The sequence below is a fragment of the Caloenas nicobarica genome, chromosome 12 (assembly GCF_036013445.1).
Source record: "Caloenas nicobarica isolate bCalNic1 chromosome 12, bCalNic1.hap1, whole genome shotgun sequence".
Classification (NCBI taxonomy): domain Eukaryota; kingdom Metazoa; phylum Chordata; class Aves; order Columbiformes; family Columbidae; genus Caloenas; species Caloenas nicobarica.
In genome coordinates this window covers 21,177,281-21,192,336 of record NC_088256.1, presented here as the reverse complement: position 1 = coordinate 21,192,336, position 15,056 = coordinate 21,177,281, and positions in this window count along the sequence as shown.

Genomic DNA, 15,056 nt, shown 5'->3' with positions numbered 1-15,056 from the left:
TAGATGATCCATCAGTTATACCCATGTAGTTCCAGCAACATTTTTTTGCAGCACCTTTTGAAGATACACCTTGACGGGATGTTTCTTGGTGGTTTGAGCTTTTCTTTACCGATCTGATCACTCTTTAGCTCCCATCCAAGATGTGAGGTCCCTCCTCACCAGAGCGCTCTTTAGTCATGGTTACCACGAAACATCCCTACCAAGAGCAGACTCAGTATTTTTGTGTATCCAAAATTTCCACCGATCTGAGTGAGAGGCTTGGCTGCGTACATAATGCAGGATCCGCCTCACAGATACTGGAAGTTGTAAGAGAGACAACTATTCTGATGAAATTGGTCCTGAAAAACAAGGTAATAGCATGAGAAAGAAGGTGAGAATTGAACACATAGGGCTTGCTTTCTATTGCTAATTTGTTATTGATCAGAGATGCTTTAATGCATAATAAACAGAATCAGGAAAAAAAGAAAAAAAAAAAAAGAAAAAAAAAACCCAGGACTGCATTATTTTCAGGTGAATTAAAACATATTCTTGGCAGTGGCATTTGAAAAAATGTTTTCTACTAGCAATGTCCTGTATATGTTTAGATACCTGCACACATACACTAGTAGCAAACGAAGATTTCTCTTGTTATCAGGAAGTAAAACATGAGTTACAAGTTTTTTTGTGTGTGTTTACCAAAGATAAGTTTTAAACATGTCACATAAGTGCCTCCCTGTGCCGGTTTCTCCATGAAAGTCTCAATGCTGGTGGCGATCGCGTTAGAGAGCTCCTGAGTTACGGAAAGGGACACACGCGCCCTTGGTTCTCCACCGACGGGTTGCAAAGTGTTTGTAGGTCAGAGAGATGCGCTTTTCAGTACGAGCAGGTTTGGGGCAGATGGATCTGAGGTGTTCTCACCAAAACTCCTTCGGTTTAGATGCTGAACATGGTACAAAAGGAATAGGAGTGAAAAGGAGACGTAGAATGCGTGCAGTTGTAAAACTGGAGCAGCCAACTGGAAATGCAAGATTAGTGTTTCTTACATCTGATGCTTAACACGTCACGGTGTCCTACGAGTCCATCGCTGGTACCTCACTGTGTGTCCTTGTTGTCTGCAAAAACACTGACTCCATTTGATCTATTTACGAGTGGTGTGTCTTAAAAATTTCTGCTCCTTGGGAAGGAGTGCTTGATTTATTTTACACAAAATATGCTCCATACCACTAATTTAGATCAAACATTTCTAAAAATTTCTAAGGTCTATGAAGTCCTACTTGCCAGTGAAATACAGTTTTCCTTTTTCCATAAAACGCCTGTACAATAGAGCAAAGAGCTGTTTAGAAACAACTTTGTTGACCATCATCGCTAAAGTCAACTATTTTCTGTAAAATATAGTGCAAAAAACGTTTCTTCTGTAAGAAGGGCATACTGATCTACTTGGAAGCTGATTCATTTTGTGATGTCTTTCATTAATACAGTACTATTATCGTTTGCTGATTTTTTAAGTACATCTGATTCTGTGTCTAAAAGCGCACTTTATTTCACTTCCACCAGTAACTTTCCATTGGCTGAACTATGTTTAATAAAGTTGGCAATTCTAATTGCTATATTACCAGATACAGTAACACTATATTTGCATGTAAGCACTTCTAGGGAATTCCACCTGTCAGAAGAAAAATGGAGTGAAACATGATGGATTTTTTTTTTTAATTTGAACAGTTTAGACTACAAAGGGAACCTTTAAATTGAGTTTGGCATTTGCCAAATTAAATAGCACTGTGAAATTCTGTAAGAGCCTTAGGTAGGTTGCATCCCTTTTGCTTCAACAGCCAGCACGTGGGATTTGCAGGGCTGAAGAGCCCAAAGCTGAACTGGGCACAGCCAGGACTTCCTGACATGTCTGTGGGATCTGGGCACCCTAATGGCTTGAGCTTCAGGAGGAATTGGGCTCCTCAAGTCCTTAAATTTGATTTAAAATCTCAGTCCATCTGCATTGACCTGTGACCTTAGTGTAATCAACTTAGTTCTCCTGGTTGCCTCGCTCACTGCGTGGAGAAACGGGTTGATCTTCTCAAGAACCAGGAAACGGGGCAGCCAAGAAAGAGAATTTTCAATGTCATGGGTAGCCAATGAGAAATATTTCAAAAAGTTGTTGGGTTTCGGTTGGTTGGTTGATTTTGTTTTGGTGGGGTTTGTTTTTTGGTTTTGTTTGTTTGTTTGCTTGGGGGGTTTTTTGTTGTTTGGTTTGGTTTGGGGTTTTTTTGGCTTTGTTTTTTCACCAACAAGTAGAAACACATATCACCCTGTATAAAGGACTATAATTCTTTTTTGAATCAGACATGGCGAGAAGTGTCAGGAATGGTGAACTAGCTCTGGATTTGTATAAACCAGCCTGTCCACTTGTACAGCAACCGTTTATTTAAATATCTATATTTAATTCTACTACGGCTCTGTTTATACACCCAGTTTGGGTAGGGAAGGACTCAGCCAAAGTCCATGGAGAAAGAATCCATTGAACTCTGCTGGGCTTTGTGTGAGACCCCTGAAATCATAAAGGACTTACATGAGTACCTAGAGGTGAAGGTACCAAGACATCGATATGCAAAAATGTCTCAGGTATAAACAAACCCTTTAAATTTGTTGAAAAAGGTCTTATATTTCTTACCTAGAGGTAGATCAATCTTGAAGACTGAGGTTTATGATTTTATATATGCCGACATATATAAAATCTCACATATCTACACATACACAGGCAATTAACAAAACCTGATGGGTTTAAATATTTCCTTCCAAATGTTCTGTTGATACCTGGCAGCAGTATTTGACCTGGAGATTTTTTTTCTTTTCAAGGTAGTAGTGATTCTATAAACTAATATTAAAAACGGGATGATGTGTAGACTGCTGCTTGCAAAACATTTTTATCACTATATAAGATGACATATTGTAACCTCTTCTCCAGTTGTTACCGATTTCACTACGTGCAGATATAAATCTACAAAGAATTGAGAGAGTTTTCTCAGTACGAGTCTCCTGAGCTTCATGTTTACATTATAATTATATCTTGTTGTTACAATCTGTTCAATAATTATAATACCTGGAAATTGTAATGCTGATATTATTTAATCACATTCTTAAGGTTTACAGCTTAAAGTGATCTAATGTTGTCAGGACCTAAGTGTTAGAGTTTCAAGTGCTTTCCTAAAAAATGTCATTTGAATTTTGTGTTATATTGTAAAAGGTCTATTTGAAGCATATACTTTATGGTAGTTCCTTTAAAATGTAATTTGTGAGCTTTATACTCGACACGTTACAAAGGTTTTTGCAATGGATAAAAGGAATGTAAAATTGTCCTCAGTCGAGATGTTATATTGTCTGTCGTGTTACACCGAGCCTGCAGATCTGCGAAATAACGGATCAGATTTACCCACCGCACTTCAATTTTCTAGCTCTGTACTTTGACGCATGTTAGAGGAGTTAAACCAACATAAATTCGGAGTTCCACAGGTGTGTATCCAACATGATTCGCAGAAAGATCTGGAGAAAGGAGAGCAGAGAGAGTTTGGCAGGTCAGCGTGATTCCGACAGCTCGGTTTTCGTTTGATAGGTTTTTCTGTTAAACTAAACGAACGGAAGGGTATTCAGGACAAAGCTGTTACAGATGAAATAATTATTTCACTCACTGTGCCATCTGAAGCTGTTGAAAAAATATTGTAATGCTAAAAATGTGTACTAACCACACAAATTCGCAGGTCATTAGTCCACAGTGTTGACTAGTGCCTTTGGGTATTTGGGGAGCGGTCATTAAAATAACTTTCTTGTTTAACGTATGGTTTGCTTGTAACACCTTCATTATTCTGCTCGGACGTCGATTCTAGCAGCAGACTCCAAACCGGCATGTCGTAGCTGCAAAAGCACTAAAGATTCAGTTATGGTTCGTTAGGTCAATAAACCACCGACTCAGATTTACCGCTGAGCCGCTGTCAGACCCACACTGGAGATTACGGAGCGACCGGGTTGGAAATCATGAATATCTTTGATACATCTGAATGGCTCTGTGCTACTTGTCAAGCAGGCTTGTGTCAAATGCTCACATATTAAGTGCCTAGATATATATTTATATGATAAAAACGTGACTGTCTGCTGGGTAAATAAAATTAATACTTAACTTGACAAATGATTTGACTTTACATATGCCTAAAAATACATTTTACCTACACCGAGTGCACAATCCCACAAACCTAAAAACATATTTATCCGGGCTGTTGTTATTCTTGTAGAACACGGCAAATGTCAGTGACGTTAAACCAAGGTCACGGAAACTGCTACAAACTCTTGAGTTTTCAGTTGGGTGACACAGCCACATCCATCACAATTAGATTTCTGGTTGCTTACTTGGATTTTCTGTTGTTTTGGGCACTGGGTTTTTTTTGATTGGTTGGATTTTTTTTTTGTTTCACGGGCTGGGTTTTTGCTCAAGACCTCAAAACACTCTCCTGTTTTTTATAGTGGAATGGATAAACTTTTGTAAAAGCCTTCCCATTTTTTTAACCAGTAATAACCATTTAATAATAATTAAATTTTCTGACCATTTATTTTCTTTTATATAGCCAGATTTTTAGTAGTCTGCCTCTTAATAAAATGGTAAGTGGGGAAATGGGAATGCAGCCCCTATAGGGGATTTTCCTGTCCTTAAGTATTTACCAGACACTCTCCTAAGGAATTTAAAATCTAAGGAAGCACATGAAGGTAACGGAGGGCTGTCTTGTTTTCTGGTCCCTGTCATCCCCCATTTTTTCTGCTCCGTCAGTCTCCATCATTAAATACAATTTCATAAGCAAGTGATTTTCTTCTTACCAGCTGCTTCCATATTCAGCTCCATTTCATCTTGTACCATTGCGGAACCTGTGTTTCTGAAATCACAATTAGTTACCATGGAAAGCAATTCAATACCATAATAAATACACTTGAAGGCTGCTCACTCAGCTATGTATTACAAAATAAAAATTTTTTAAAAGTCCTCCAGAGAATGGGATCCAGATTACGTGTATATATATTTATGGGCAAGCGTGTGCTTGTATGTACACAGGTTAATGTAATTTTTTATTATGTTTTCCTGGTACGGTGGGTGTATGTGAATGCAGGCAGCACATCAAACCCCACCGAGATGCCACCCTGGTCCCTCACCAGCCCTGCCCTTCAACACGAGCCCTTTTTCCCCATCCTGTACTTCGTTTTCCTGTAAATATTCTCATCCTGTTGTTGATATGAATTTATTTCGCACTCATTCTGTTTTGCTTTCTGGAATAGACAGGAACATGATGCTGCCCATATGTTCCTGTATCTCTGTGCACACACAACCATCCACGTTTCAGCATCCTTGGCGGCTTTGCCGTCTCGTTTTGCGGCGTTGGGAGCAGGACAAGTCTTGGCTCAAGGTGTTGATGCAGCCCCATGGTTCTCTCGCCATTTATGCCAACAATTTCTTCCTCCAGTGTTTTATCTGGTCCTGACATTTTCCAGATGACAGGCTGAAATTACAGCTTGTGGTTTTGCCTGAAGGATAAAAATGGGTATTGAATATATCTCCTTTGATTGCGTTGCCTGCTTATCCCTGGCAGTTCCCAGGTAATGACATTTTCTGATCAAGAGTTTGGATTAATTATCTCCCCTGAACAGCTTATATACCCCACCAGGTCTGAAAAAAGAAGAGCTGTGAACTTCTTGTATTGAAGCACTAACAACTTGTTACGCTTCTTTGGAAGTTGATTAAACTGCAAGTTCCAGCGCAAACACTCGGTCATGTTTTCAATCAAGAGGTAGAAAGATGACCGTAAGAAACAGCATCATAGCTGTGCAATGTAACAGTGTGGGTCAAGCACAGCTGGTCTAATACTAAACTCTAAATAATTTATTGCATTGATTAGCTCTTTCATTAAGTAATGTATTTGGTCAATGAATTTCTCAACTCGACCAGAAATTTCTCCACCAGAAACTTTTGGCTGAAACAGATTAAAACCATGTTCTTCCCCATTTTGACAAATCAATGATTTTCACTGGAAAATCCCCCTCTCCTCCCAGTCAGCTTCGGGGAGGGCTGGAGGCAAGGACGGAGGTTTGGCTCCTGGTCACCAAACTCTTGATGTATTTGCAGACACCTGTCTGAGGAAAGCCAAGGAAGAAGGATCTCAGCCTAGAGCTGCTCCATTTTTCAGGGCAAGACTTAGTGGTCCTGCCTTTGCCAGTCTGGAAGACAGAATGGAGATTTTTACCACGTCCATCTCCTGCCCGTTGACCATGAAGAACCCTCTGCCGTGCTCCTGCTGGTGACAGTGGCTCTGTGGAAACATGGCTGGACGTCATTATTTATGGTGGTTTAGTCACCTGGGAAACAAAGTAGATGCTACCAGGCATGACTTTTAACACAGCTAATTATGTCATTAGTGTCAGTACCACTTAACGACTGGCACGTACCTTCCCTTGTCCAGCGCTGCCAATGTTGCCATGGGAATGACCCGGCTCTGCGCCTCGGTGGGGACACACACAAGATGCGCCAGGACCATGGTGAGGTGTCACAGCTTTCTGCCACCCATCCCAGAGCAGGCTGGCCAGCTAATCTGAGTTCTGCTTTTTCTAAAAAATACCGTTTAGGGGACAAGAAACCGCTCATTAATTCAGTTGAATCTTGCAAACGCTCTGCCCCGAAATGTTTCCCGCTGCCACCCCACTGTGCGGTACTTCAGCCTCTTGTGTCCCAACAGTGCTCCCATCTCAAATCTGCTGAAGCAAAAGAATTCATTAAATCAAAAAGGAAAAAAAACCCAAACAAACAAACAAGAGGAAAGCAAAAGCTTTCCTCCCACTTTACCTGGGCCATGCCAATTGGTCCCAGTGGCATCAATCAGCATTTTCAGATTTCAGAGCGGCTCAGAGGAGATTTTGGTGGGTATCCAAACTGTACATCACCTGGCTCTGCGGGGGATGCGACCATGTCCAAGAGCCACATCTAGCCAGGACACATGGCAATAAGAGCCCTCTGGGCTCCTGATGTCCACAGGTGAGCAAGAAAATGCCCCATGTTTCCTCCCGGTTGTATGTATTTATTTATACTTATCATCGTTGCTGATGGGGTTTCACAAAGTTTAATGGCATCATAACCACACATACATGAAGAAAATTGGCTTCGGTTTCTGAACGAGAAGCAAACTGCTCTGTAATGAGCTAATAAATGATCCTCAAAAGAAAAATAATACTAAGTTATTAAAACCCTGTCCTGGAGGCTGCACATGTCAGCTCTGCAGACTAATCAATGCATTTTGCCCCAGGTGCAGCCATTATGGATGGGCTGGTGCATCTCAGGCTGCTCATCAGGATCCATCCACATCACAGAGATGCTGTCACCATGGCCCGGCTGTGGCTGGCAGCAGTTTTGGGGTGACGTATGTTTTGATGTGCTGATCCCCCTGTCTCTGAACAAGGCAAAATCAGATGAGGGAATGATAGGTGAGCTGGGCTTTTAAAGCAGAAACTTGAAAACAGTGTGTTTGCAGAATCAGAGAAATCAGTTCAAAAATAAAGAAAATGACTAAACTGCTCCTGAAAACCACATGTGTGTTTGCTTTCTCTCACCTGGGAGGGATGAATCACTTCAGCAGACGACACCCACAGCATCTAGCATGGATGGGTGCTGCATGGTGGGATAATGTGGCTTTAGGGAGGGAATAGGTAAACAAATGGGGAGATGTTATTGAGATGTGCCCAAAGCCCCACGAATAAATCCAAGTGCCCAGTGGTCGTTTTTCAGCAGAAGACAAATAGTGTAATTTTGGATTGTTCTTCTGAGGATTAGGGGTTCAGCTCCATGGTTTAAATGCGATGAGATTTTTGTGCTTTTTTGGGGATGCTCTTATTTGTCCCCCTTGCCTATTGCACCGCATGAGATGTCCCAGACCCAGCACTGAAGTCCTCAAGACCCCAGTACCCACTCTGTGCTGCAGCTGTTTCTTGGTCTGAAGCAAAAAAAAAAAAAAGTAAAATAAATAAATCAACTGGCAATATATCTTTTGGTTTTTGTAGATGAAACAATGTAAAACTACACCAGCCTGCAAATAAAAGGCAGCTCTTGCCTGGAAACCTTCTACTGCAAATTTGGGGCTCTAGGACACTTGGTCCTGAACCCATCCCACCCCTTTCTGCCCCAGCCCTGAGAATCCAGTGGGAGGGGAGGTTGGGCTCTGTCGCCCCATCCAGCAGCACGGTTTTGGCTCATCCCCCAGCTCCCCGTGAGGAAGACCTGGGGGGCAGGCAGGGCTGAAGGTCTCCAGCACACCAGCAGAACCCAGTGACCGCTGTTGTTCTCCATGGACCTCCCAGTGGTGTGACCAGGGTGACATAGAGTGACACCAGCACAGGTGCAACCCAACCAACAACTTTCTTGGGCCATTTAAAAGAAAATAAATCTAGAAGATTATATTTGCACCATCCTCAGGGCCAAATTTAAGATGCTTTGCAGCAGCATCTCAGCTGCCCACCGCAATTCCCCAGGCAGACTCTGCTCCCAGGTGTCTATTATTTCCAAATGGTCTCCAGCTGAGGAGCACCTGCTCATAAATATCCACAAATCCTCCCACATCCTGTTCGCATCACCACCCATGTACTTTGCTGGGAGAGAACATGAGTAAATGACTGACTCACAATGTCTTATCTCTCAAATTTCATGCAGTTTTAGAGTTTTCCTTGTATTAAGATGCTTGTTCCTTTTATAACCTTCATTACACATTAAGAAGAGTGCATGCAGACCTAAATAGCTCTTGAATTTATAAATACGGAGCAATCAATGTATTTTATTTTGCAATTATTGCGATAAACAAATGGGATATTTCAGTAATGCTCGAATGTGCTCTGTAAGTAATGCCTCTCATTGTCTTTTAATTGTATGTCTTTGGTAAATGAGCTTTAAAGGTTCTATTAGTATTCATTAGGCAGAAGCTACTATACATTTGCTGCAAAATTAGTAAAGAAATATTTGCTTCCTCTGACAATGACGTAGCTGAGCTGCAGCCCAGTGCAATGCACTTTTCTTACAGGTATTTATTACTGTTTCTTCCAAAAGTCCATTTATGAAGGTTACAAAGTGGCTATTTTCACTTAATGGCTGTGTAATGAACAAAGATGTGTGCACTTACCAATTTTCTAACAATTTTCAGGCCAGAGTCCACTGCCAAGCTGGGAAAATAATGCTTTAAAACCACTTGCTTTGGGGCTGGGATGCTAAAATGCTCCCGTGAGCATTACCGAGCCAACACCTTTGGGTGTCCCAACGCCCTCCCGGGTCAAACGCACAGGGTCAACCCCGAAATTGCAGCAGATGCTGATGATGTCCCTGGGGAAGAGGAGGTGGCCAAGCCCCATATGGGGCGATACATCTGAGACCAGAACTTGAGAGAGCTGAAATTAGTAATACTGGGGAAAGACCACGTGCCTTTTATACCATGAGGGTTGTGCTGTAGAGCCATTAATGGACCATCAATATTTTGCTGCTGTTAATTCTCACTCCCCCTCATCATCCATGGAAAATTTGGTACAATGGGAGCCTGTTCTCAGAGCCATCATTAACTCAAGTCCTCTTGGTTACAAGATCCTGCTTGGCAAAATACAATTTTTTCCTCTGCATCCTGAGTTGTGCTATCCAGCAAAGTTTGTTGTCCAAAACCAGCCTCTTTTTATTGAGACCCAGAAGCCTTTATTCCTCTGAAAGCAAACTGTTTCTCCTCACCTTGGGAAGCGCCTCTGCGATCGCTGGCGAGTCTTCCTCAAACCCTCACACCCTGCGTGGAGGATCTTTAAATGGCCACAGAGAGCTGTACTGAGTCCACATCCAAAGAAACATCAACCGGGAGCCTCTGGAGAGGCAGGTCCATCCCAGGGCTCCAGCCTGAGGTTCAGGAGAGCTGCCGCTCGGCGGGGGCCACGGAGGAGACTCCTGAAATAAACCAACACAGCTTTTATTTCCTTTTTGCTTTTTTTTTTTTTTTAAAAAAAATCAAATTCATTTAAAACCATTTGCAAAATATACTTTTTTCTTTTTTTGGGGTGGGTTTTGCAACGTAAACAAAAAAAATAATTTGAAAAATAAAAGTAACCTCAACAAAAATCCCCAAGAACAGCTACACAAGTCCAGCAGGGTTTACAAACCCACACGTACAGAGCTGAAAACATTTTTTTCCTCGCAAATTAATGAAAACTTGACCTAATGAGTCACCGGGCCTTGAGTCTCAACATAGTGGAAAACACTTGAGCAGGTGGGGAGGACGAGTGGAGGCTGGAGCAGGTTGTGAAAATGGGTGAAAAATGTCACCCCAGCATACGCACCAAAGCTGCAGGTAATGGCTTCGTGGGGGTAAAGAGGAGAACGTCCACACCAAGGGCATTAGAGGATATAAAACAACAACAAAAAAAATATGGTGAGCTCTACTTGGAGAAGGTTTGTTCTGACTTTGCTGCGGAGACACCAACTCAGATCCTGCCAAGCGATTAATAACCCGGAATTGAAAAGATCCATCAATCAGTTTGAGCAGGTGAAGGAAAAATGACAGAGAGCAGAGCAGGGGCAGAGGCTGCAGAACACGGCTGGTTCCTTCAGACAGACACAAAAAAATGACAGAGGGGAAGTATATTAAAAAAAACCCTCAAAACCAATCAGGAAAGCTATAAAAAAATCCATTAAAATATAATGAAGGCTAAGAAATTCAGAATATTACAGTTCTCATCTTCCCGTGCAGGCTTCCCAAAAGGACTATTAAAGCAAGGCAGTGTGGGCTCGCACTCCGAAAACGCAACACTCCTTGGAATACTGGAGCATCAGACGGTGAGAAAAGTTCATAACCAGAGGATTATTTATGGCAAAATATGATTCCACCCCCCAAATCACAGCAAACTGCTAGATTTCACTCTAAATGGCAACAGATGTGGAAGAAGCCACATCCATTTAGCAAGGGGGATATATTCAATATAAAAGGAAATGGGTCAGGCAGCTGATAGCTCTATATAAATATTTAAATGGCAACGGAGCAGCCCATCATGTGTATTGCCTGGGGATTTAGGCGAAATAAATGAAGTTGGCCTTTCCCACCTTGCCATCTGCGAGTCAGTAAATATTTGGGGTGCTCAGTCACTGAGTGCAGACACTTCAGGAAAAAGAACACCACGAGCACACACTGAATTTTAAAAGCAAATAACTTCACCCTCCCAGACTCAAAGGCAAGAAATGGGTGCTGGTTTCTATGAAGTCAGAACAATGAAGAATTTAGTTCATCTGTTGCTTAAAGGCATGTGAAGTTACAGGTGAATGATGTTAATTGCAGTCTTACCCAGCTTTCCTTGACCCGCTGCGGGGTCAGGCAAGGACACGTGGACACGATGATCGCACGTGACGTTCATGGGGGGAAACAAACCGCAGCGTGATTTTGCTCGAAGCACCGGGGGAACTCTGCTGGTTTTAAGGGACATCCCACTTCAAGGCATCCCAAGAATTCAATTTAGAAGGCAAGATGTCATGCGCAGGTGATGCGTGACGGTTCGGGTGCTTTTCTCTCCTGGAAGAGAGCGAGGATGCTGTGAGCTGGCACAAGCATCGCCTCTCGCTTTTCACGGACAGCGCAATAAATTCCTTCCGTTCCCTACCCAAATTTTAATAGCTTGCACGTCTCCCTTCCAGGCTGAACACTAAAATTTGGTAATTTTCTGTGCAATCCAAAATAAAGTGTATTTCATAAACCCCAAAACAGAGCCCTGTAAGCACAGCCAGGTGTGAGGAGCGCTGTAATAGCACGGGGACAGAAAAAATATCTGGAAATGTAACTCCAGTGACTAATACAAACCTCTTTTAATACAACCTCTTCCTAGACTGAGCCAATACTTGTATATTGAGCAGGTAAAATCATGCTATCAAGGAAATAATCTCCCATCAGTTTTATTTGGATCAAAATTTACCCGGCTGTGTAAGTAGCCCAAGGTTTGGCAATGTATTAATAACAGCATTTATCCCCTGCACGCCCTCTCCTCAGAGGAAAATCTTGTTGAGATAAATACGGGCGATTACATATTATTGATTTAGATCTTGCAGCTTGTTTTCCATCAAAGGAACTTCACTAATTCCAGTCCATTATCCATTTTAAGTCTCAACAAGAATGATGTTTAGGGATGGAAAGAAGAGGAGCTCTTACCACATTAAGGATTTGAACACGTGCATGGCTGAGGACAGTTTCTTTCCCATGGCCCTTCAAAAATGGCAAAAAAAGTCCCACCAAGCCCAGCAGAGCAATCCGGTGAGCATCCCCAGCTACGGCACCGCCCGGGGTCCGGTCCGGGCTGCTTGCTCCCTTCCCAGGGCAGCTTCTGCTCAGGCTGCTGGAGAAGGTCCCTGAATAAAAGAAATTATTTCAAATTATATAAAACATAGCATTTCTCCTAAAATGAGTTAAAAATGTAACATCCTCCCCAGCTCTAGGGGCTGTGTACAAAGCCACCCTGGGGAAAAAACTTGCTGCTCCAAGACTTATTTAAAAGCTCCATTGGTTTCCTTGAATGTCACAGATAACTGAGCACAGCAGTGTGATGTTGCTGTGCAAATCACATGAGCAGATACTAAACATTTGAATGACAAATAACTATTGGATGTAAAACGCAGCACAAGGTAACTTCTTAATGCCTTGGGACACCATGTCATTGCCAGGTCAGGTTGACAGGCCGTTACTGTGGCTCCTTGTTGAATTCACAAGTAAAATAAAACAAATATATATATATACAGACATAAATAACAGGTACTCTGTTTTGGCATTCAGATATGGTGAGGTGGGGACACAACACACAGGTAGGGACACTGAATGGCACATCTGCCACACCTGCCCCTCACCTGTCCCCAAACGTAGCTCATCCTTGATTCTTCTCACAGCTAAACCTGAGTCTCCCACCCATGCTATGAATATCAGGATGATTTTTCCCAGTTCTCCCTCTCCCCCTTTGCTATGTGTTTTAAGGAGCATAAAAGTACACAAGCTTCTTATAGTGCAGCTAACACACAACATTTATGATGAAAAAGTCCTACGCTCACCATATAAATAGTTACTTGTACTGAGTGGGAAATAAAATTACTACAGTGGGCTTTCATTGCAGGGGAGTAACAGTGAACCAGAGCTGTCATAATAAATAATGCAATTTATGAAACTCAGGCGGAAAAAAAAAAAGCTTCCCATCAGTACATGCAGCTTACGCCTTGCACAAGGCAGAGAGCACAGGAATTGTCGATATTGAAGGAAATTTGCCCCAGGATATTATTGGAAGTCCAGCCAGTTGTCTTTTCCTCCTGATAACCTCATTTTTCTTTTATATTCTATATAAAATTCAATGTGCCTACCCATAGTGCCACAGACACCAAGCACGCACACTCCAGTATGTACTCACGTCGCTCTGGTTTTGCAGGTGTTATTCAGACCCGCTTCAGGTGCTCGTGAGAAACTCCGCTCGCGAGTGTCACCCAGCCCGGAATAGCTCCGACCTGTCACACTCTGCTCATCCATTAATGGATCACAACCAAGTTTCCCTAACAGCCAGAGCATTCCAAAAATTCTGGCTGTTTTTGCCAGAAATAGTTAATTTTCCAGGGGAGGGGACCCGCTCAGAGCAGCTGGACCCCTGGAGGTGGCAGCCCCTTGGACCATGGCACCGAAACCAGGAGCTGCCAAGGGTAGGTAACCAGAGGCAAGCATTAAACAGAGCCAGCTCTTTTGCAGTACCAAACCCTTTTCTTAATACTTTTTTTTTTTTTTTTTTTTACAAGATGACAAATGCCAGAGGGTGTTTAGATCTGCTCAAATAAGAGAACCCCAAAGAAGAAAAAAAAAGAATAAAGGAGAGGGCACCTGCTGCAGTAGCAGCCAGGAGACAATCCTGCACCTGAAGCACAAGTAAGAAAACTCTAATGAAATAAATATAATTTTCTTAAAATTACCCATGGAGCCCATGGCTGAGCAGCTAAACTCAGCCACCACACCTGCCCTTTCTCCTCTCTCTCCTCTCTAAAAGCCACCAGTAGCCCAGCCCCTCCTTTTATTTACCCAGAACACCTGGTAGCAATTTCTTGCAGAACATAATCAGCTTTTAATTAGCAGTCAGGCCATTTGTCACCTGGACCTGCTGAACAGCACACTGGGTGCTTGGCTGCGTACTGCGTGTCCTGTCCGCACCAGCCAAGGGACTGAGGTTACATTTGATGTAGTACCTTGTACTAAAGAAAGTTTATTTCTTATAATGTTTCTGCAGCATTGATGAGGTTATTGCATTTCATTCTGGGTAATGAGATGTGCTGAGGTCAGAGCCCTGTCCTGGGGTCTGTGAACCACGCGAAGCCTTTGTGGAGGCTGTGAGTAGGGAAATGGGGCTGGCTCTGCTCCAGGTTGTAAAGCAAGAGCTGCTCAGGAGCAGGGGGATGAGTTTCAGTGGTGTGACCAGGACAGGCAGGAGGGGAGATGTTGGGACACTGGCACCTGATCTGCTGGTTTGTTGGCTTGTTCTGGGTGCGTCTGTTCTGTTTGAGCTGTGCTTGGATCCATCAAGTGACAATTAAAGCAGCTTCTCCTGCTCTGACACAGGGTTCAGCCAAGTGGAGGAAATTCCCTTTTAGTTCATTCTCACAGGGTCCCCTAATGGGGCCACTGTGCTGAGCGTGTCGTTGGTGTGCAGGCGGTCCTGGGTGCTCTTTTTACCCACCAGCTCCACTGCCCTGCTTAATTGAGGGCTTGGATGCGAAACAGCGATGCGGTGAGGAGCTCGGGTGCTGCTTTAAGTCAAGCCATTTGGTAATCAGGGTGGAAATTCACTGCAGAGAGGGGACCTGGGCACAAACAGCGGCACTTTCTCAGGCACCTGCTCAGAAAACAGCCAGATAACGTGGGTTTAAAAATGCTGTCTATGAACACACGTGTTCAGCCATCAGGTTCCTCTAAATACTTTAGTTTTTTATCTTGAATTTCTGTGGGGGGAAAAAAGCTGGGTAAATACTTCATGCACTGGTAGGAAGAGGG